General features: G+C 30.8%; 2 pseudogenes; one reads left to right on the forward strand and one right to left on the reverse strand.

Annotated features, from left to right (window-relative positions):
* Positions 1 to 1,569: 1,569 nt before the first annotated feature.
* On the reverse strand, positions 1,570 to 2,769 carry LOC120197848 (annotated as a pseudogene).
* Positions 2,770 to 7,645: 4,876 nt separating this feature from the next.
* LOC120198296 lies at positions 7,646 to 18,373 on the forward strand (annotated as a pseudogene).
* Positions 18,374 to 22,537: the final 4,164 nt, after the last annotated feature.

Below are 22,537 nucleotides of genomic sequence, written 5' to 3' on the forward strand. Positions count from 1 at the left end.
TAACCTGCTGACTGAGATATGATGGTCGTTTGAGATTATTAGATCGAATTTTATCATATATCAGTCAGTAGATTAATGTCCAGCTTATACTACAGTTAATTTTTTAACGGAAAAAGACTAGTTTGAAACATAATGAATAGTTGAATGATTATTTTGTAACTTTTAATAGTCGAGAGACTCAACAAAGCAACTCTCTATAGTTGAGGGACCATTTTGTAACTTTTAATAGTCGAGGGGTTCAACAAAGCAATATCTTATAGTTGGGAGATCATATGTGTACTTTACCCTAAAACTTAATTCATTTAACTTAAAATTGATAAAATCTTAAGAAATACTTAAATCAGAAAATAAATGTGACCCACAACGAAATTGTTGTGATTATGTGGGAAATAGGGACCAAAATCAAAGAAAGTTGGATTTTGCTTTCCTTCAAATAAAGGCATTAAATATAAAACGGTTTGCTTCGGTTCTTGCCTTTGATGCTTTGAGTAAAGGCCTTTGTGAAAGTTTATAAAATAATATGTAGTAGTTATGTTTGGTATTTATGAAACTCAATAAACTCATATTTTCTAATAATTAAATAAATTTTTATGTTTTTGTTTTGTATAGTTGTGTGTATATAAATATTTTATTTTACAAAATTGATTTATTTTAAAGATCATTATGTATGGTTTATTAAATTTATTTTATTAACTTTTTTATCAATAAACTTTTAAATTTTAATAATAATTATTTAAATAATTAAATTTTATAAAATATATATTTATAGATTAATTGGTTAAGAGTTTTAGAATATATATTTGTATATTTTATTAATAATAAAAATTAAATAATAAATCAAATAAAAAAGGTTTTGATTATAAAATAAATAAAAAACAATTTAGTGAAACAAAATAAATATTATACAATACATCAACAATAAAAGTTTTTTCACAAGTGATTTTAGTCTATTGTCATGTCTTTAATTAATATTTATAAATAATTATTTGATACAGTTTCAATGAAAAATAATGATTACATAAATACCTTTAAGATGATAACAAGAATCTTATACATTTAGTTTTTAAATTTTAAAATATATTTTACAAGTACTTATAATCATACAATCATTTTAAGAGAATGAAATGATTTCCTCACAACAATATATTGAATAGTATTTTAATATTTTGAAAATACTTATAATCATTTTAAGATGATGATAGACGTCTTATTCATATAGTTTTATTTTTCTAACTATGTAATGTAAAAAAAGTGAAAATTTACTATAAAAAATAAAAATAAACAAATTTATTTTTTTTAAATTTATTAAATCACCTCAATGATTAAAGGAAATATTACTCTTCCTTAAGACTCTGAGTTTAAACATCTATATTTGTAAGATATATACGTTGTTACTAATTAAAAAATATTATGAACATATAACATCTTATAACTGTCGAGATTAATCAAAAAATTTCACTTCCTCTTTTGTTACAGAGAGAAAATATATAAGATTTGTTATAATCTTAAAAGATTTATGAATTTATTAAATCTATTTTTTATAAAATAATTACAAAATTTAAGGTTGGAAGTTGGAATAAATATTTGTCTTTGGGGGTGCGCAGTGTATGATCAATTCACGACATTTTAATATGAAGGATTGCATTCTTTGGAGATTTACAAATCGGACAAGTGTGTAGGCGACACCCACAAACGGTACACAAGCACAAATGCCTGCACGGTAACAGCAACGCACACGATTCCTCCACCCTACAGCTCCGGCATAGCCTGCCGCCGCCATTTTTCTCTCCCTCTGCTTCCAAGAACGTGCGTCTATCCAAGTTCCAACTGCTGTCACAACATGATTGCGCATCGTCAACCTTATCCGCCGCGGCTGCGGTGGTTTCTATTCCTACGCCGACCTTAACCTGCTGCGATACCGACGCGAGGACTTGTCCTAGGTTGGACCGGAGGGCGTTGGCGGTGGCCTCGTTGGTTTGAGCCAAGTCTCGCCATATTTCGTTCTCTATGCAAAGTGATTTCACCCTTTCTTCGAGCGCCCAATTTAATTTCTCAATCTTCTCGATTTCTTCTTCTTTGCCTCTTAGTTTCTTCGTTACTCTTTCTTCAATGGCTTCCATTATTTCCCTTGCTTGCCTCCTCCTTTTTCCCTCAATTTCCATCCTCATTTTCTCCATCTATGTCAACTCAAAACCCCAAAAACCATCATTTCCCATACATGGAATTTTCAACAGATTAACAAACAATTAAATCCTTAAAAGAAAGGCTTACATGTTGTGAGACGAGGCGATCGATATCAAATTGCTGTTGCTCCATATGCAGGGAAAAAACAGAACAAACTTCAATGAATTTACAGGGTTGCCGTTGAACTGATGAAGGGAACGAAACGATTGGATTAACGGAATCTCTTGAACTCTTCAATGGAAGAATGTTGTACGTCAAAGTACTATCGGATTTGATCGCCGGTGCAGTTTTCTGATGAGTCAATGAATCGGAATCCAAAGTTATACAAAGGAATCAAGCCTTGAGTAGCCACCGTCGTCGATAATGGAACTCCATATCCCATCATCCGGGTTTCAAACGTATTCCCGTTGTCTTCAATGGTATTCATCATTTCTCTGGGGGAAAAATCAAGAAAAAATGTGAGAGGGGTTTGTTCGATCTGAATAATTAGAGCATTGGGTTTGGATCTTAAAAGCATAAAAAAGGGAACCTGGTAGCTAAGAATTGAGGAGAGAAGAGGTTGAGATGGGAAGCTCCAACTGCCATAGATTAAAGAAGAAGATTTGGGTTTGCTTTGGGATTTAAAAGGACGAAAACTGGAAGTGGACGAAAGCAAAAAGGCGCATGCAAGAGAGGTGGCAAGACTGTATGGTTTGGTTCGGGTTAGAAATTGAGTACGAAAAATAATTAACATCTTAAACTATTTTATTTTTTAAAATTTTGGGAATCTTATATAAGAAAAATATAATATCAATATTTAAATGTATTAAAATTTATTGTTTCAGAAAAAGAAATTATATTTATTTACTTACAAAATTATCATTATTTTATTAGTAAAAATATACTTGATAAATTATTGAAGACATTTTAAAGATCATGATCAATTAAAATTTACATTGTAGTTAAAAAAAGTCAAGTACAATTAATTTATAAAATATTAAATTTCGGACCCTTATGTTGTATGAAAATATTTTATATAAAATATATTTATCAAAATTAAAAAAAACTGTTACTTTTTAACCATCAATATTTAATTTATTAATTAATTATTTCGGATAGAGTTTTGTAAAGACCTATTATGGGGGCGATTCTTCCAATTGAGTTTGTTCCACCCGTAAATGTTGAAGTTTGAACTCCTAACCTTACTTAAGAAATTATTACACTAGATCAACTAGTTGTTAGTCATGAATAATATGCTTGATTGTTATATGATAATTTTTAATTTAATATATAAATGTAATAAAGAAATAAAATGACAGTACATTAATCATTAATTATAAATTTTAAATTAATTAATTAATAATATAGATTTAATAATTTAAATAATTAATAATATAGATTTAATAATTTAAATAATATTATAGGTAAATACTATTTTTTAATCAGAATAGATAGATACTATTAGGATTTATTGTATCCGAAGTTTGTATATTCTGAGGTTCGTTTACCCATTAACCAAAATAGTCAAATCCGTAATTATAGCAACTTTACAGGGTTATTTAGGTAATATTGGAAACCTGGTTTTATTATCACCCACTTGCAGCATGTTCGGAATGCTATTCCATTCCGTGCGCTACAATAATTCCTTGTTTGGTGATTCCGCAGAATTGCTATAGCACATGATTTTATGTTTAGAAAATTAATTTATAAAATTTTTAAAAATAAATTTATATAATAATAAGAAAATAAAAATATTAAAAGTATTTTAATTATATAAAAATTTAAAAAAGACAATTGTTTTTAACCAGATTTCTCAATTCATCTCAATCTTCAAGTTACATAATAGAAATTCGGCGTGAAAACGTTCTGAATAAATTAAAATCGTATTGATGATCAAATAAAAAGTAATTACAGTAGAATATGCATATATTTTTATATCTATAAAATTTAAAATATTTTTACCATTCCATTTTAAAGAAAAAATTATCATAAAAATTTAATAATTTTTATTAAATTCTATAAATTTTTTATAAAAAAGAAATTTCAAATAATTAAGAACAGGACTTGCGCGATATAATACGTAGCCTTAACCGCTCTAACCGACTGAGCTAATAGGCTACTGCTCCTTTTTAGATATTATTAATATATTATGTTTTTCTCATTAGTTAAGGCCAATTACTTTTTGTTCAAGTTAGCGTTCTGTCCTTGAAATAGTGAAAATCCCTTCCCCTCCTGGGTATATATATATATATATATATATATATATATTATATTCACGAGTTGGATTGAAGTTCTTCTTGAACAGGTGATCAGTTTGCATTTCAAATATTTATTTTGCATTATTATATATTTTTATAAATCGATGAACAATTTTTACCTAGAAGAAGGGAAAATAAATTTGTACTCCTAATAGGTATTGAACTCATAATCTGAAGGATAAGTGAATGTTAAACTTTTAATTAGCCTAAATAATCGGTTAACTATTATAATGATTATGAGATTTTTTAATTGTACCATAACTGTTAAGAAACAATTAAACGCTAACGATTAACTGTTATAAACGATTCAGTTACTTGTTAACCATAAGTTAACCTATTACAATTAGTTTCAAAATAACACAACATGAACATTTTAAAATTTCATATTCATATTATAAAAAGTGTAGCACTTAATACATACTTACATCGGTGCAAATATGTACATCTCCAAATACATTGGTATCTAATAATAAACACATACTTATATTGATATTAATATAGTTATGTAATTTTTATGAAATAAAAATTAAAAATAATAAAAATGTATATTAAATTATTTGTGTTCAAATTTTGTTAAAAGATATATAAATTTTATGAATATGACTAAAATTTACTTCTAGCTTTATTAGTTATTAACAATTAACAGATATTAACTTTTTATCAAAATTCGTAATCATCAAAACAATAATAATAATAATAATATCAATATGGTTTGATGTGATTGTAATTTCTTGTCTCTCTATTCGCTTTAACCAATCTGTAGCAATCAGCTTGAGTATATAAAGGAGTGTTGGTTTAGAACATAGATTCATCTCTATTCTAACATACTACAACAAATGGAATCCAACAAGTTTGCTTTACTTTTCGTTGCCATGACCGTCGTGCTTTTGTCGCGACAACTCTAACTATTATGGCAGCTCGTACCGAAAGTATGCCATTCTCGATCATTGCCGACGCCAACATTAGAGACCCTTTGGTCAACACTTTCTTTGTTAACAGTGATTGTCTTAAAATTTTCTTCGTTATGGTTATTACGAGGAAAACAGTGATTGTTGCAGCGGAATTTGTTATGTACTTTGAGGTCATAGGGACTTATACATATTTTTTTATTTAGGGTAAACTAACTGTTTGGACACCCACCTATTATTTAATTTATGTTTTGGTCATTCAACTATTTTTTTTTCAAAATCATAATCTTACGTTTTTGTTTTGATCATGTATCATTAAAAAATTAAAGATGATGTTAACATAATAATTTTTAATTACTTTTCATTCATGATATTATGATGACACATTAACATCACCGTTAATTTTTTAAGGACGAGTGACAAAAAAAAGAACCAAATGTAAATTAAATGTGATTTAATAAATAATAGTTGAGCATCTGAAACAGGAACTATAATAAGTGAGTGACTAAATAAGTAATTTACTCTTTTCTTGGCATGGTGCGCTATGGCCTGCAATTGTGTGGTGAGATGGTTAGTCAATGTATTTGTTGGCTTTTTTTTTATTCCAGTAAAAAAATGATGTGATCAAATATTTGTTGTTTTTGTTCTTATTGTTGTTTTTATTTCATGGTGTGATTTATATATCGGATGCGTGGAAGGATTATACATCTCGATAATATTTTGTTTTTATTCTAAATAAAATATTTATCTTTATTTTAAAAGTTACATTATAAATGATTTATTTAAATTTTGATGAAAAAATCCTTTTTATGTTTTATACTACAAAATGAATCATTAAATTCCTCATCATTATCTTTATAAAGAATTATACACATTAACGTAATCTATTTTAATTTGGACCTTCTTAGAACATATACTCCATGTATACTTCAAAGCATCAAGAATCGCCTGTAATGACATCGAACAAATTCTTAAACTTCACGAAAAATTGAACAATCATCTTCCTTCATCGTCACAAATAAACACCGCCACATACAAAAGTCTTGTCATCTCATCTCACCGACTCATCGGTGTTCATTGTACGGCAACGTGCTGATGTGCAATTGGCGATGGTCCTTTCTCTTGTTTGACAACAACCTCGATAAAAATAACAGTTTGTAAGTTGTAACCCCCAACTATAAAATATATATTAATGCTTTCAACTCTCTTTTTTTCACAACAAATATTATATTTTATTATGTTTTCAATAGATAAATACCGATAATTCGATACATGAATAAAAGCTTACACAATGTAAGCTCAATAATTATTATAAACTTGAAAAGGGTTGGTGGTTTTACTTAAAACCATTGATTGTTAAGGGATCGTGGCAACAATTTTTCGAAGAATAATCAATAAATAAAAAGTAAAGATAAATAATTTAATGATTAAGATATCAACATCAAAGTATAGGTACCATGAACAAAGGAATTTGTTGTTTTTTCTTCATTAAAAAAAGGTTTATTGTGTCTCTTGCTTGTCAATGAAATATTAACTCTAAAATGACTTTGAAGAGAAAAAGAACATTAGTTCGGTTGGGTTTAAATATTCAATGGTTGAGTATGACTCAACTTGTTGTTCAATTTATGATTTTTATATATTATGTAATTTTTATTTCATATACATATAATTATGATATAAAAATTATTAGTTTGGTTGAGTTTAAATACTCAGGGTTGACTATTTGTGTGTCGAATAAAAAATATGATATAAATGAATTCTTATTTATTATAAATTTTAAAAATAAATCGAATTGATTTAAGTGATCAAAACGAAACAAAAACTTAAGTTTATTGATAATTTTGATAAAAAAAATATTTGGGTGACCAAAACAAAATTGTGAAAATAGTTAAGTGGTTAAATATGTAATTTACCATTGCTATTTTAATGAAGTTAATGGTTTGAGACAAACTAGGTAACGATTTAAACTTTAAGGGAGAAAACGTCCTGAAAAATAATTTAGAGTACAACTCGATACAAATGACATACTTTAGAGGAAATGATGCATTTAAACAAAAAAATATGAAAAATAATGTAATTAATATTTTATTTTAAATGATTTACCTTTATTTTTTTAATTAATTTATAATTATACATTAAGTTCTTTAAAATTTTAAATTTTTATAAATTAAATTAATGGTGTTCATCGATATTCTTCTCATATAATTTTCCTTCAACTCAATTAAAAATTACATTCATCCTAATTAATCCAAACTAAAAGTAGGTCTAATTTAATTACACAACCCTATGTTTTTCCGAGAAATACAAATAAAATAATCTTACAAGTTTCGACGGGCAGCTCCCGAGCGTCATCTTCTTTGTCTAATAACTTGTACAGCTTTGTTTGTAATTGATTCCGATTAGAAAAAAGTCCTTACTGCAGAAACGCAGTCGAAACCGAAGCAGAAAATGGGAGTAGCTGGCTTCGCAATTTGCAATGTCGCCTCCTCCCATTTACCTCGCATGCATCCCTCCGCCCTCCACCAGGTCTCCTGTTTTTTTCTCAACTCCTTACTTCTTCGAATCCAAATCCTAAAGCAACTGCAGCGTTTCCTTTTTCTTATTAGTTACACTTTATTGTTTTCATCAGATGAGTGGTGCTGCTGGGCTTAAGAATTCCACCATATTCCGAAGCCAGGGTCTCATAGGAGGCCAATGGGTTGCTGCCCATGATGGAAAGACTCTTCAGGTTTCAATTTCACTTTTTCCGCTGATTTCTTTTGTTGTTTGTTTCCTGATTTTACTTGAAATTTCTTCTTGTTGGTGTGTGATGGCAGTTAACAATCCTTCAACGGGGGAAATCATAGCCGATGTTCCCTTTATGGGAAAACGGGAAAAAATGATGCCATTTCTTCCGCGTACCAAGCTTTTAATTGTACCAAACACTTATACTTCCACTTCTCTCGTTTATTTGATGTTATTTGGTTTGGGTTTTCATTAAACTTCTCTCTGTCACATGGTATTTAAGAAAATTTTATGATTTTCTTCTCGTATCCCTCTTTTCGCTGCTAAATTACTCATTTCCAAGTTGTTTAGGATGATATTTCTGCTGACTGCTTGGGTGTCGCTGGTTATGATTATATAATGCTATACTACAGGGAGATAACCGCAGGTAGAAACGATGGAAAATAAGAGACACCAAGATTTTATGGAGAACCCTATAAGTAAAACCCACCAACAGAGAGAAAAACAGAGTATTTGCGACTTTGCTGGGATCGACTAATTTTTAACTCTAATCCTTAGTATCTATTTATAAGTTTAATTGTTTGATTACAGAAGAAACTTGAGTAGCAAGAAATCTACTCAAACTGTTTTTACTACTCGTAATCAAAGTCAAATAATAGAGTTATAGTCCTACATGGATTCAACATGTGCGGAAAGATCAACCCTTAGACCTTTGCCCCCACATATCCCAAATTTTCCTTTTTATTTATTTACTCACCAAACGATTTGCATCGCGAACTTTTCGGGCCAAATCAAACGAAATTCGGGTCACAAAATTCTAACATGAACCTCTTGGCTTGGGCACTAGTTACTTATTCTTTCTTTACATTAGGTCAATGAATCATCTTCTTATGGAATTGTGACCTTTTCTGGCTTTTACCTTAGTCTTTACTTTTACTTTTGCTTTTGGAAGCAAAAAAGGTGAGATTGGATATAAAAGCACATAAACACTGCAAAAATATTTACTTCTATGAATAATAAAATGTTTGATATTAGCTTAGTGTAGAACAATCATTTTTCAACGACCAATACAAGTGCATTTAGTTCAAATAACAGAATGTGTCACTGAGCTGATGATTTTTTTTTGCATTGTAGGTGTTATTATGTAACTATTGGATTTAAGTTTATCTATTGGTAGCTTTGGCATACTGAGGTTCAAAGTTTTCTTGGGTCTGAAATCTAGTTTAACTGATTATCCTCATTTTTTTTGTTGGTCATAGCTTGGAGTAAACTCAGCTACCGAAAGGAGCAAATATCTTAGAAAATGGTATTACCTTTGTCTTATAATCTCTTTATACAATACATTTATATTGAAAATTTGGAATGGTCAACATTTGAAAAGAAATGCTCTCTCTCTCCCCCTCTCTCTTTTGCATTGTTTAACTTGAAATATTTGGTAAATGATTATAGCTGATGGGCGCTTCAATTCTGACATTTATTTTCAAACATCAGCTTCATTTTGTTGTTCAATCTCCTGCTTTTTAATAAAAATGGTCCAGACTGACAGGATATTTGTACCATTGAAATTTAAATGCTTATCTTATTTTAATGGCCGGCACCCAGAATTTAGTCGTTTGGTTTCGACCGAACTAATCATTCTTGCAGGTTTTTAGATATCAAATAAATCTTTTTTTCCCTTTCAAATGTTCTTCTAAAGGTATGATCTTATAACGTCCCACAAGGAAGAGCTTGGTCAACTGATAACATTAGAGCAAGGAAAACCTTTAAAAGAAGCCCTGGGTGAGGTATTCATTTGAAAGTTCAGTGTTATTGAAATTAAGCAACTGATTTTTACTCTTAGTTCATCTTTCGTCAACTCTGATGTCAAGATTCAAATTATAGGTTAATTATGGAGCCAGTTTTATTGAACACTTCGCGGAGGAGGCCAAAAGGATCTATGGAGATATAATTCCAGCTAGCTGATCGTCGTTTGTTTGTTTTAAAGCAGGTGAGGATGAATTCTTCCATGTTTATGTTGTATTTTGATTACTTGTACAAATTTTAAATAATCTCTTAGTTATGTTTTGATAGTTTCTTCTAAAGGAAATCTGATATTTGGACCATAATTTAAGGGGATAAATTTGTTGATATCACTGTTAAAATTCGTTTACTTCTTGCAATCTTGTATCCGTACAAGGAAATATAAATTATGTCCTTTTTGTATTTGAAAGAGAAACCATCATATAAGAAAAAAGATAAGATGGATAAACATAAACTAAAGATATGGGAGAAGTTAAATACTTCAACTATCGTAATTCCATTTATAACCATGAAAGTAGTTTGACTTCTGGAATTGCATAGCATTTGATGTCATATGTGAATGTCTTGGATGATCACTTTTAATAGCACTATGGTGATAAGACCACCAAGGTGATTTGATCACTTGTGATCTTAGATTACCAAGTTTGGTATTGCATGGAATGAAAAGATCACAGAATATAAAGCACATAAAATAACCTTATTATAATAACAATATTCTTTTATTGAATGAGCAGTTTTATATAATAAGGCTTCATTGTTCTATAGAAAATTAAACCAGTTTTGATGAGCATAATACAAAGTTATTGACATGTTCACATTTAATGCTCAAAAAATATAAAGATGGAAATTTGCTTATAGAAAATAAAAATTTGATAGGTAAATAGAGGACATTCACACAGGAGAACGAATTTTCTGCTGCTTAGTTTCTTTCATTTTAACTATTGTTGTTATTATGTTGGTTTTGACATAGCTTTAATATACTTCTTAGTGCAAACAGTTAGTGTTAGATTTATTTATTTTACAAAAATTCCTGCAGTATTGCCTCAATTTTTTTGGCAGCCTGTAGGTGTTGTTGCTGCAATTACACCCTGGAACTTTCCCTTGGCAATGATCACTAGAAGGTGGGTGATATATGTAGATTTTGGGTTGTATTATTTACCATTCTGCTGAAGAACTAAAATGTTCCTTTCCATGGCTATATAAGGTTGGCCCTGCCCTCTTGTGGCTGTACAGTGGTTGTAAAACCTTCTGAACTTACTCCCCTCACAGCTTTAGCGGCATCTGAACTTGCTCTTCAAGCAGGAATTCCACCGGTAATTCTTATGCATTAGTACATTTTTCAACAAGTTTATATAGCAGTATCTTATGATTTGATGTTAAATGGAGGCTTGTTATGGAAATGGTAATTCAAAGCTTGATCTAGAAATCAATCGGATCGTTAATTGATTTCTAAAATATCTGATAGATGGTTTCACACATAAATACATACATGAATACATATGTACATACATTTTTGGAGCCAAGTTTTGTCATGCAGTCCAGTTTTGTCATCTGATAATAACATTTACCTTTTGAAGCTAAGTCTGACATCTCAGGTCTTGTTCTTAATTTAAAATGTAGATTGATTTGGCTGTCGTGTATGCATGGCCATGGAGAACCTAGAGTTGAGATACATTTGCTTTTAGGCATCTGTCATTGGTAGTGTGGTGGATATTGAAGATATAATAGCTGAGACTTGAGAGATGAGTTATCTATGACTTTACTATATATTTATTGGGTTTGATTGTAACTTTTATGTTTATTTGCTATTTAGATTATGTAGGTTATTCTACTATAGTATTTACTTATTTTCCACACATTAGGGCTTTGGGGTTATATTTGATATTTATGTTTCATTAGGCTTTAGTTTTAGCTATAATACCAAGTCAAGGAGGTTTTGCTTGATGAACTAAGGAATGAAATAAACTAGTGGCCAGTTTGGAAACTTGGATTTGGTTGAGTCCAAATTATTTGTCTGGATATCAAATAAAAAATGAATTTGGATTTGTATTTGGAAAATCTAACATCGGTTTAGATAGCAAATCTAGAATTTTGAAAATGTGAATTTGATATTATAAATTCAAATATAAAAGTTTGAAATCCAAATTTGAGTTTCCCAACTCTAAACCATCTAAGGTTGTTTCTGGTATTTTTTTTATTTGAATAGTCTAGGGTGATTATAAGGTAGTGTCTGTTCATAATCTTTCTTAGCCATTGACAACGCACACCCACTAGCAGACACAACTGCTTGAACCCAGGACCTCTAGAGAGAACAATACTCCTTTTAACCACTAAGGCCACTTGGTGGGTTCCATTATCTTGGTTTGGATTTGAAATTTATAATAAAGTATATGATAAAATACCACTAAATAGGATCTTCTGAATTATTTCCAAATTCATGGATTTGTTAGATCACTATTTAATAGAAGGGATTTGGATATGAAATCATGAATTTTACATAATTTCATGTCTAAAGTTTAGAGGGGGCCAACACTGTGCTTGCAACCCTCCTAGCTGTTTCCCTACAACCACATGCTGTAATGAATACAATCCTCTCTGGATAGTTACAAAATGGTTAAGGTGTGAATCAGCCAGTACTCATAGCCTGTTTTAATTTGCACTGAACATTTTCAATGCATCTGTAAGTAAATGATATCTCTTCCCAAATTGTTGGCATCAAAACAGCATGTTTTATTTTTTTTACTACATGCACTTGGTGCTCTTACTATAGTTTCCGGAACAAAATTGGTGCCCCTGCTTCATTTCATTTCTTCTCTTCAGTTTGCTTCATTGTTTTTATGGTTTTCTACTTTTCAATCTTGCAGGGTTCTGAATGTGGTTATGGGGAATGCTTCTGATATTGGTGATGCTTTACTTGCAAGTCCAGAGGTCTTCTATCCTTAACGTGAAACTAAGTTGTTTTGTCACATGACATCACAATCGATTTACCTCTAGAAATAAATGGTGATAATTGACAGAAAGTCATTCGCTCCTTTTTTTTTTTACTTCTTATCCAGGTAAGAAAGATCACATTTACTGGCTCAACAGCAGTTGGGAAAAAGTTGATGGCAGGTGCTGCTGGGACTGTTAAAAGGGTATGAATATTCTGGGAAATGGATGTATGTATATATGTGCTAAACAGTTGGATCATGCAGTGACTCCTTGTATTATGGAATGTTCTAGATATCACTTGAACTTGGTGGTAATGCCCCATGCATCATCTTTGATGATGCCGACTGGATGTGGCAGTTAAAGGAGTGGTAAGTTTACACTTTGGAGTAGCTTTGATATGCATTGACATCATTTCCATTATCCCATCCCAGATATTTCCTGAGTTCCACTTGTAACTGGTTGTGGGGCTACAGCTACCATTCTGGATTTGATAGTTGTTACAGGATCGAAATGATTATAAAAATAAATGTTTTAGCAAAATCTGACCTGATTGTGGGGCTACAACTACCATTATCGGAATTCAACCTGGTTCGAGCTGGATTGACTCAAAAGGTCGATGACTCAAAATAAATTAATCATATGGAACCTGAAGTGAACCAAGCTAAATAGGGCCTGAACTGAAAACCACCAAATGACATGAACCGGTGCACATGAGACCTAATAATCTATATCAGAATCTATCTGTAACTCAGAACTGAACTGATCAGAAGCTATAAACCACCAAGTCATAACCTTTGAGGACTGCAAATGAATGAAACAGTGACACTCTGACTGGTTTAAAAGCTTATCAAGTTTTGTGCGATTTTCTGGATACATGAAAATTGGCAGTAATATGCATTTTGCTCTCCCGTCCAATGGTATCTTTTGTTTGATTCTTAACACAAGCATGTAGTGTTACCTTTGTTGTACCATAACAATGCCATGCAATTTGCAGCTTGCATCAAAATTTCGTAATAGTGGACAGACTTGTGTTTGTGCAAACAGAGTAATGTGCAAGAAGGTATGAATGTAAATGTATTCAACATATTCTATTGGCAAATACTTTTATTTTAGTATTTTTCTTTACAGTGACAAACTTCGACTGCATTGGGTCCAGAAAATACGTTTTGTTTTCTATGCCAATTTATTTAGTGTGTAAATAAATTTCTCAGTGGTCAACTTCTTTTTTAGGTATTTATGAGAAGTTTGCTGAGGCTTTTTCAAAAGCTGTCCATAATCTGCAAGTTGGAGATGGCTTCACTGAAGGTGTAGCTCAGGTAGTTAGCCTAGGCCCTTTCATATTATTATTATTTGTGAAATTCTTACATTTTTGTGTGGCTAGTCTATCATTTATGTTTCTCAATATTCAGTTACAAGATTTTATTGATAGAAGTTATATTCTTTTTCGTAAGGTACTGTATGGAAATAGTAAGTCGAAAAGATCTGCACTTATATTTGTGCCTTTGCTAAGTGATTGGAGCTCTTATCTGTTTAATTATATTTAACAAGGGAATTTGTTTTAAGGATATTAATTTTGATTTAATATACTTACCTATCAGGGTCCACTAATTAATGAAGCTGCAGTGCAAAAGGTTTGCTTGCGTTTACTTTTCCAGTTTTTATCTATACCATAACTTCGATTCTTTTGCTTTTAGTGGATTTCTCTACTGTCTTTATCTTCGGATTTTTCTTTTCCATAGGTTGAATTGCTTCAAGATGCTCTGTCAAAGGTTGTCTTTAGCTTACTGTCAACAGTTAACTGCCAATTGTCGGAAACAAGTTTGAATTTATTGTGTATTTTGACGTTCTCTCAAAGAATTGTAGCATTAAATATTGTATTTGATTTCTGTGGTTTGCATTTTGAGTAAGAATGTGTTTATTAACAACATTAATTGGACATATGTTAAAACTGGAATATGGTACATGGGGATGTTGCCAGTTGATGCATGGATTGATGTTTTAGTTCATTGATTGCATTCTTTGTAGTACATTGTGAAAATTCTCAACACCTTCAAAATCACAAAAAAAATATATTTTTTATTGCTATCTGCAATATGGTGCCTGCTAAACTTCTTAACTGATTATCATCAGACCTAGGAAGAATGGACACAGGCACATGATACATGTACAACAAGACACAACATGGGAATATGGGAGAGACAAGGTCAGGATAGGCATAGCAAGACATGGAAATAAAAAAAAATTCTTTATATACAATAATGCAATAAAAATGTAAAGTTGATACTTTTCAGTTAAATAACCTTTAGATAGATTTTCAATTTTTTAAGCTTATTTTTGCTTTTAAAAAACACTTAAGAAGCCTGTTACAACCAACTTTCTTTGATTCCCTGTTTGGGAGAAAAAAATTCAAATTAAAAAACATCATTACGCGTCCAACCATGTCTTGGCCAGGTTTGACCATGTTTTATTCATTTTTACATTTTGGCATGTCTTTTGTGTTTAATGCATTGTATTATGTTAGAGCCCTAATAAAATTTGAGGTACTCTTTTCCTCCTTCCAATGTTCGTTGAGATACTTTTCTGTATTTCATGGATATGAAGGGGCTTTTTAACAAGACCTCCCATTCTTAGAGCCATGTTAGTGTTAGACACAAGTTGAACACTCCCCTAACAAAGTATACGTGCTTCATAGCATACACCTTTTATAGTATATAACATTCAATTTGTACTCGTGACTTCCATTTTAATTCATGGTTTCCTAGGGTTTTGCCTGCTTATTCTCACACACTTGAGTTTAGCACGATTCGGAGTTGCAATTCCTCAAGCTCATGCCAAAATCACTACTCATTGTATGAATGGGAATCTATATATTTGCCCACTTTAGCTACCCAAACCTGCTATTTATGGCACCCGCTGTATGTATGTATGCTTACGCAGCACGCATATATATTATATCATTTCAGACTCTCTCAACTTCTTCCTCTCATACTTCCTGTATCTTCTGGCAAGTGTTGCTAAGTTTTGTTACTGACCGATACATTTTCTTTCCTGTAAACACTTATTTATCTCATGAACTTATTGACCATTGATTTTTTGAAGGGAGCAAAAGTCATTCTTGGGGGTAAAAGACATATAGCCTTGGAATGACTTCTATGAGCCCACAGTTGTTACTGATCAAGAGTGATATGCTATTAGCAAGGTACATCCTCCAAGATATGCTGACATTTCAAATTGGTTACTGCATATAGATTATGTAACTTCTTCATGCTTTGAGAGGATTATAGTATGGTCTGACTCTTCACGATGCTAATTTTAATTAATCTTAAATAAATTTTTAAGGGAAAATTATAGTTCTGTTCTATTTGATTTTTGATGATGGACGGCTTTTAGGAACAATATATTGGGTCCATCAATTCCAAGCTAGTGGAAATGATTGTTAACTATAACCTTTTGAACCCTCGAGGAAGGAGTGTTATGGATGCCTTCGTAGCCAAGTATTCCTAATTATGATATTTTTTAGCAAGTATTTTATTGCAATTGGAAGTCTTTAATTTTAGTTTCTTGTTTTACAAGTCCTTAATCTAATTTCTTACTTGACAAGAATAAAACCCTCTATACCTCTATTTAAGAGGACGATTCATAGTAATATACTAAACATCTTTCCAATAAATAGAGGTTTAAGACTTTATCTCTAAGGAGTCTAGTATTAGGAGCACCCTTCAAAGGTTCCACACATTAGTCATTTCGTTCTTCATGAGGTAGGGATTGTAATGAGGGTAAGACTATCAGCAGGTTTCTTGTAATCCCTAGTGACTCGATCCATAACTCATGAACTTAACAATTTGGTATCAGGTCAGACACTAATGGTGATTCCAGCGATACAAGAAGAGTTGAAGGCTTTGTTACAAGAACCTAAAAGAATTAACGAAGCAAGAGTGGTATAAGTTGAGTCACAAATGGCAGTGTCACACAATTAGCCTAAATTGGAATCAGTTGCAACAACTGTCTAGTGACTCGATCCCTACTCTGTGAACTTAACAAACACAACAAGAATAAATGTATCAATGTACATACATATATGTATCTATTTAGAAAAGGAAAAAAAGTAAACCACTTAGATACACTTCTCATCTGAAACCATTTGGCGGAGTTTTCTGTTAGAAAAACGGGATACGATTTCAGCTAATATTCAATGAATTCACAACATTTTTATCCTTTTGCTGCAAACATGTTGCAAACAACTCTTTACTCTTTAGGATTTGGAGTGCAAGACACAAGTTGTAGAATTCTTTTAAATTCAATTCTGTATACCCCTTTCCTTTGTTCAGTTGGTCTTTTCTGGTCTTAGTTGCTAAATTTCAGCTAAAAATCAATGAACAGCAAATTATATTCTTATCCTTTTGCAGTACGATCACTGAATCTTATTAAGGATTCTGCTCATAAGTCCATGAATATAGCTTTATTGCTTGAATTCTGTCGATATCATTTCTGCTTCGAAGAAGTTGATAGTCTACCTCATTACAAGTGGGAAGTGTTTCAGGTCAATTTGGTGTGTAAGTTACTTTGTCTGTGTACATGTTTAGGTGTTTGGTGATATATGTTAGTCAAACATGCAGTTTTTTACCATTAATATAGTATCTTGTCTTACATATGTGGTTATGTTGCCACGTCAACTTTGCTGCATGACTGTCTTGTATTTATGTTTTAGATTTATGAGATGTATGTCACTTTGTCTCATGTCAGAGAGGAAATATTTGGACCAGTGGCCCCTCTTTTGCGGTTCAAAACTGAGGAGAAGCTATCCGCATTGCAAACGACACCAATGCAGGTTCATTTTTCAGGGTTTTTATTTGTCTTCAGATAAGCTAATCCATAGTTTATTAAGTTCATGTCATTATGTTTTTTTTATTATGCTGTCATTGTCTGAGAACAATCTGTCTGCCAAACCTTATCCATCACTATGGTAAAATTACTTCATTAAAAAATTTAGCATGCACTACCTCTACTAGGATAATACCATACAGTTCGATTTATCAGACCTCATTGTTTGTTGCACATATTAAGGGCTAGCTGCTTACATATTTACAAACAATGTTCGACGGACATGGCGTGTCTCAGAAGCTCTCGAATATGGGGTTGTTGGTGTTAATGAAGGAATCATTTCGACTGAGGTGGGTCATATTTGCAGAAATTAACAGAAAAGAGGAAGCAGCAGCTGTAGATTAAAGTTATTTTGTGGTTTCAATTCAGGTGGCACCATTTGGTGGTTTCAAACAGTCTGGTCTCGGACGAGAAGGTTCCAAGTATGGGATAGATGAATATCTTGAAGTGAGTAATGGGATATTACCTCAAAGCATTTTTCTCCTTGATCTTCTTTTTTGCCTTGGTAAAAAAGCAATCTTTTATGTTTTGCAGCTCAAATACGTGTGCTTGGGAGATATGAACAGAGACTGAAGTGCAAGGTGTACTCGGATGCCTGTTTATGATATAAGCTTGGAACTTGAAACATCAAGTGGTTTGTGTTCATATCTATATAAACACATCTTTATGGATTTAAAACATTATACATCCGGAAGAGAAAAGACAATTGAAAATTAAAAAAACCGCCCACTCCAAATTTATAACATATTTATGAGATTAAAAACAAGATGCATGATCCAGTCAACCCTACCAACCGATATTTTATGATGTGATGATGATGATGATGTTAGTTGCTATGGTGAAGCGGAAAAAGATTAGTGAAGGTAAAATATATATATATTCATTCATTTAAGGATCAAAGATATCAGCTGGAGGAATGAAGGAATCCCTGAACATTGAAAACCACATCATTGATGTTCCAAAATTCTTCCATCCGGCTCCAGCTGTGCTGCATCGACAGCTCCCCGAATCGGAAGACTGTTGCGATCGACCTTCCTTGGTGCGCTATCAACACCCCGTCCACATCCCTATAGTCTCCGATGCTGCTTCTGATGGGGTTTCCCAGTAGGCACAACCGAAGGCATTGTCACCTTGAGTTTGGACTCTGGTCAGGTGGGAGTCTTCCAAGTATATGAGCAGGCCGCTTTTTTGGGAGAAGTAGCCTTATAACCATGCTTCATCACCTCTGCCGGACCTTCGTTCCGCTCCATCACCGCCTCACGATAGGCGCATACTTTGAGAACGAAACAATCCTCGTCGCCTATTTGTCTCTCCCCCCAAGCATTGCGCTTTAACGAACAAGCTGGCTGTTGTCTTCGGATCTAGCCCTGTGCATCCCATCCTTTTCCAATTAATTAAAATTTTCTTAGAAAGAAAACATTACAATTTGTTAATGCCCCATATATCCAATTTGAACTTAACAACTAATAAATATTTATCTAAATCGTCTCAATTTATACAATAATTCAATTTTTAAGACATCTTTATTGTCTATTTGTAAAAAAATTGAAGTAAATTGCCTTCATTCTAAAAAACTTTTAGAGGCGATGTCATGGAAAAAACTAAAAAATTGCCTTCATTCTTAACTTCGCCTCTGCTTAGATCGCCATGATTGTCAAATTCTGTCGAGTAAGATTAGTCCTATAGCATTTGATGTTGATACCTCTAAGGAGAAGAAGAACCTAAGGATGGTGACAATGTTATAGAAGAGCCTCCTGCTGATATACCTTCACTATTGTTTATAACAATGACTATCTTGAAATTTGTCGTTGCTATAAGGCAACATACGATATCCCATTAGGCAAGAATGTCAAATTATAAGCATGTAATTTCGGAATCCATCTCACCGTCAAGCCCAACCAAATGATGGGTTTGCAAGGATGTTACTGGATCTTGATGAAAGCTGCAATGAAAGGTTTAATGGAATGGCATCAACGAAAATCAATGATGAAAATTTGTCCGATTTATAGGAAGAATGTTGGGTTGAACAATAGCTCACTCAAGTTTCATTTGCAGAAAGCATACAAGAAGTTATTATCTTCAAAAATATAATACAATGTCCATGGAGATGAAAAATATTTGGATGCACTCAAAATGAATTGCGATAGGACACAAATAATCTCATTCAGTTATAGATGCGTAACAATATAATTGTTAGAGTTTTATTATTCAGTGGTTGCAAGGAAGTGAAGAGATTGACGAGTTCGAGAAATTAACCCCTAGAGGATTTGACAACATGGAAGAAGTTATTGAAAGCTGCATACTGTCAATAAAAGCCAACTACGTCCGTTACAAAAATTAATGGGGAGTGACAAAAAAAATTAATATATAAAGTTTAATTATTAAATTAGAAAAATAAAATAAAATAAAATTCAGTGAATATATTTATAATTTACCTTAAATTTATTTTTCCTAAAATTCTAGAACGCTTTCTCTTTCGTACACTTTCTCTACAAAAGAAAACCCTAGTCCACGTGTTACCTCTATTCCTCTCTTCCAATTATTATTTTATTAATCTGGTAAGTATAAGGTAGTATTTGTTCAAAGATTATTCTCAATCATTTGACATTGATCACTCGTACCCTAACATTGCCGATGATCAAACCCGAGACTCAAGGAAACAATTCTTTACCATTGAGGTCGTTCATGCTTTACTCAAAATCATAAACATAATAATAAAGAGTTGATTTAATAAAATATTAATAAATTTTTGTAGTTAAAATTATTTTATATTTTTCATTTAATAATTAATCGTATAATATTATGTAAAAATGATGTTGTTGTAAAAATGTGATTATTTAAATAATATCTAACTTGAGTTATTAAAAATATGGATATTATACATTAAAAAAATATATTTACATTAATAAGTCCACTCGATATCACAACATTATTTTTATATAATCTTATATTTTACATAAATAAATATGATACTTATTAAAATCATTTAAAAAAATATAAGTTTGATATATAATTATATAATATATCAAATATATTTTTTCTCAAAAGTAAAATTGTGTAACAATTAAAAAATTTATGAATTTTCATTGAAATATTTATAGTTTAATATTAAAGTTTAATTAATGAAAAAAACATATATCACAGGATAATTGGTAAAATATGCATCAAAGTAATCTATTTTTATAAACAAATCACACAAGGTATACAACATTCATAGTAATGTTACATTCCAATAATCATATTCCTAAGGGGTCGTTTTGTTCTGGAATAAGATTACGTTTGAGAATAAAATTGAGAATATTGTATTACTTAACATATTACTAGGAATGTTGTATTACATGTTTGATATGTTTAACAGGAATGTAAGATTACATGTTTGGTTTGAGGAATATAAAAAAAAATAATGTATATTTAACAAAATTGTCTTTAAGATATATTTTCGTATTAACAAGTTAATTTTTTTAAAATTAAAGAGAAAATATTTACATAAAAGTTTATAGAAAAAATATTTTTTCTATTAATATTTATTTATATTTTTTATAAAAATAATTTAACATATATTTTACTATTATTGATATTTTTTTTATTTCTACATTTCTCTTAATTTTTTCATACTCTATATATGAGTTGTATAACAAAATATCATATCAAAATAAAATAATCAAACGCATAATAAAACACACATTAAAAATAAAATTTGAATAAAACATATACATAATAAATAATTAAAATAAAATAAAACTTGATATAGTATATATATTATCTTTTATTTATATCATATATTTTATACTAAGTATTATAAAAATTTAGAACCATAATTAAAAAAATAGATTTATACTCGTGTAATTATGTACAAAAAGAAATATCATTTTGAAATAATTCTATAATTTCAATGATATTATTGTCTTAAAGGGAATGAGATAGAAATTGTCTATTACCTAAAAATGAAGGGAATAACATTATCATAAAAGGAATAAAAAAAGATGATATTGTTGGGAGTACTTTATGATCTCTCGGAAGGAATACTCTTAAACCAAACGCGAGTATATAATTTTAGAAAGAAAAAAAAATTCTTTTATAATGGTATTTTTCGTGTATCAAACGTTCTCTAAGGGGGTGTTTGGATTGGGGAATGTGGGATTCCCATGGGAATGGAATCCACATTCCCCCGTTTGGTTAGCCCGGGAATCCTATTCCCGGTAATGTAAGATTACCAATAGTGGATTTTTTGGGGTATATTACCGGGAATGTCATTACCTCCCTTTCCTTAGGTATTGTTGGATTACCGGCGTTTTGGACTAAAATGCCCTTAAATTTTTATTTTTTTTCAAAAATATATTTATTCTGTCATCGAATAATAAAAATTTTACGAATGTTAAATTACAAATTTATCCTTAAATTATTTTAGATTTACAAAAAAAAATCTATAATTAAAATTTTATATAAAGTTCAAGGGTTTAAATAAAATTTTACCCTTTCATTAAACTTTTTTTTATTTTTAATTTTGTAAAAAATATAAATATTATGAATTTAATTTTTTTAAAGAAAATATATAAATATTTTCCAACTTGTAATATTACACAAATATATAATTAGGACAATTTGGTCAAATATACATTCCAATAATCTTTTATTTCTTTAACCAAACACGGTAATCTTACATTTCTGCTAAGCCAACCAAACACAAAATACAACATTCCCAGTAATGCTATTCCTTGGTAATCTTACATTCCCACTGGTAATCTTATATTCCGTGAACCAAACACACCCTAAAGGTAATCTTACATTCCAAGCGCTCCCTGAAAGTATTGAAGATATAAATAGAAGAAAACTTTTAAAATTGAAAACCTATTAAATTTATTTTTATAATAT

The sequence above is a fragment of the Hibiscus syriacus genome, unplaced genomic scaffold (assembly GCF_006381635.1).
Source record: "Hibiscus syriacus cultivar Baekdansim isolate YM2019G1 unplaced genomic scaffold, ASM638163v2 tig00117056_pilon, whole genome shotgun sequence".
NCBI classification, from domain to species: Eukaryota; Viridiplantae; Streptophyta; class Magnoliopsida; order Malvales; family Malvaceae; genus Hibiscus; species Hibiscus syriacus.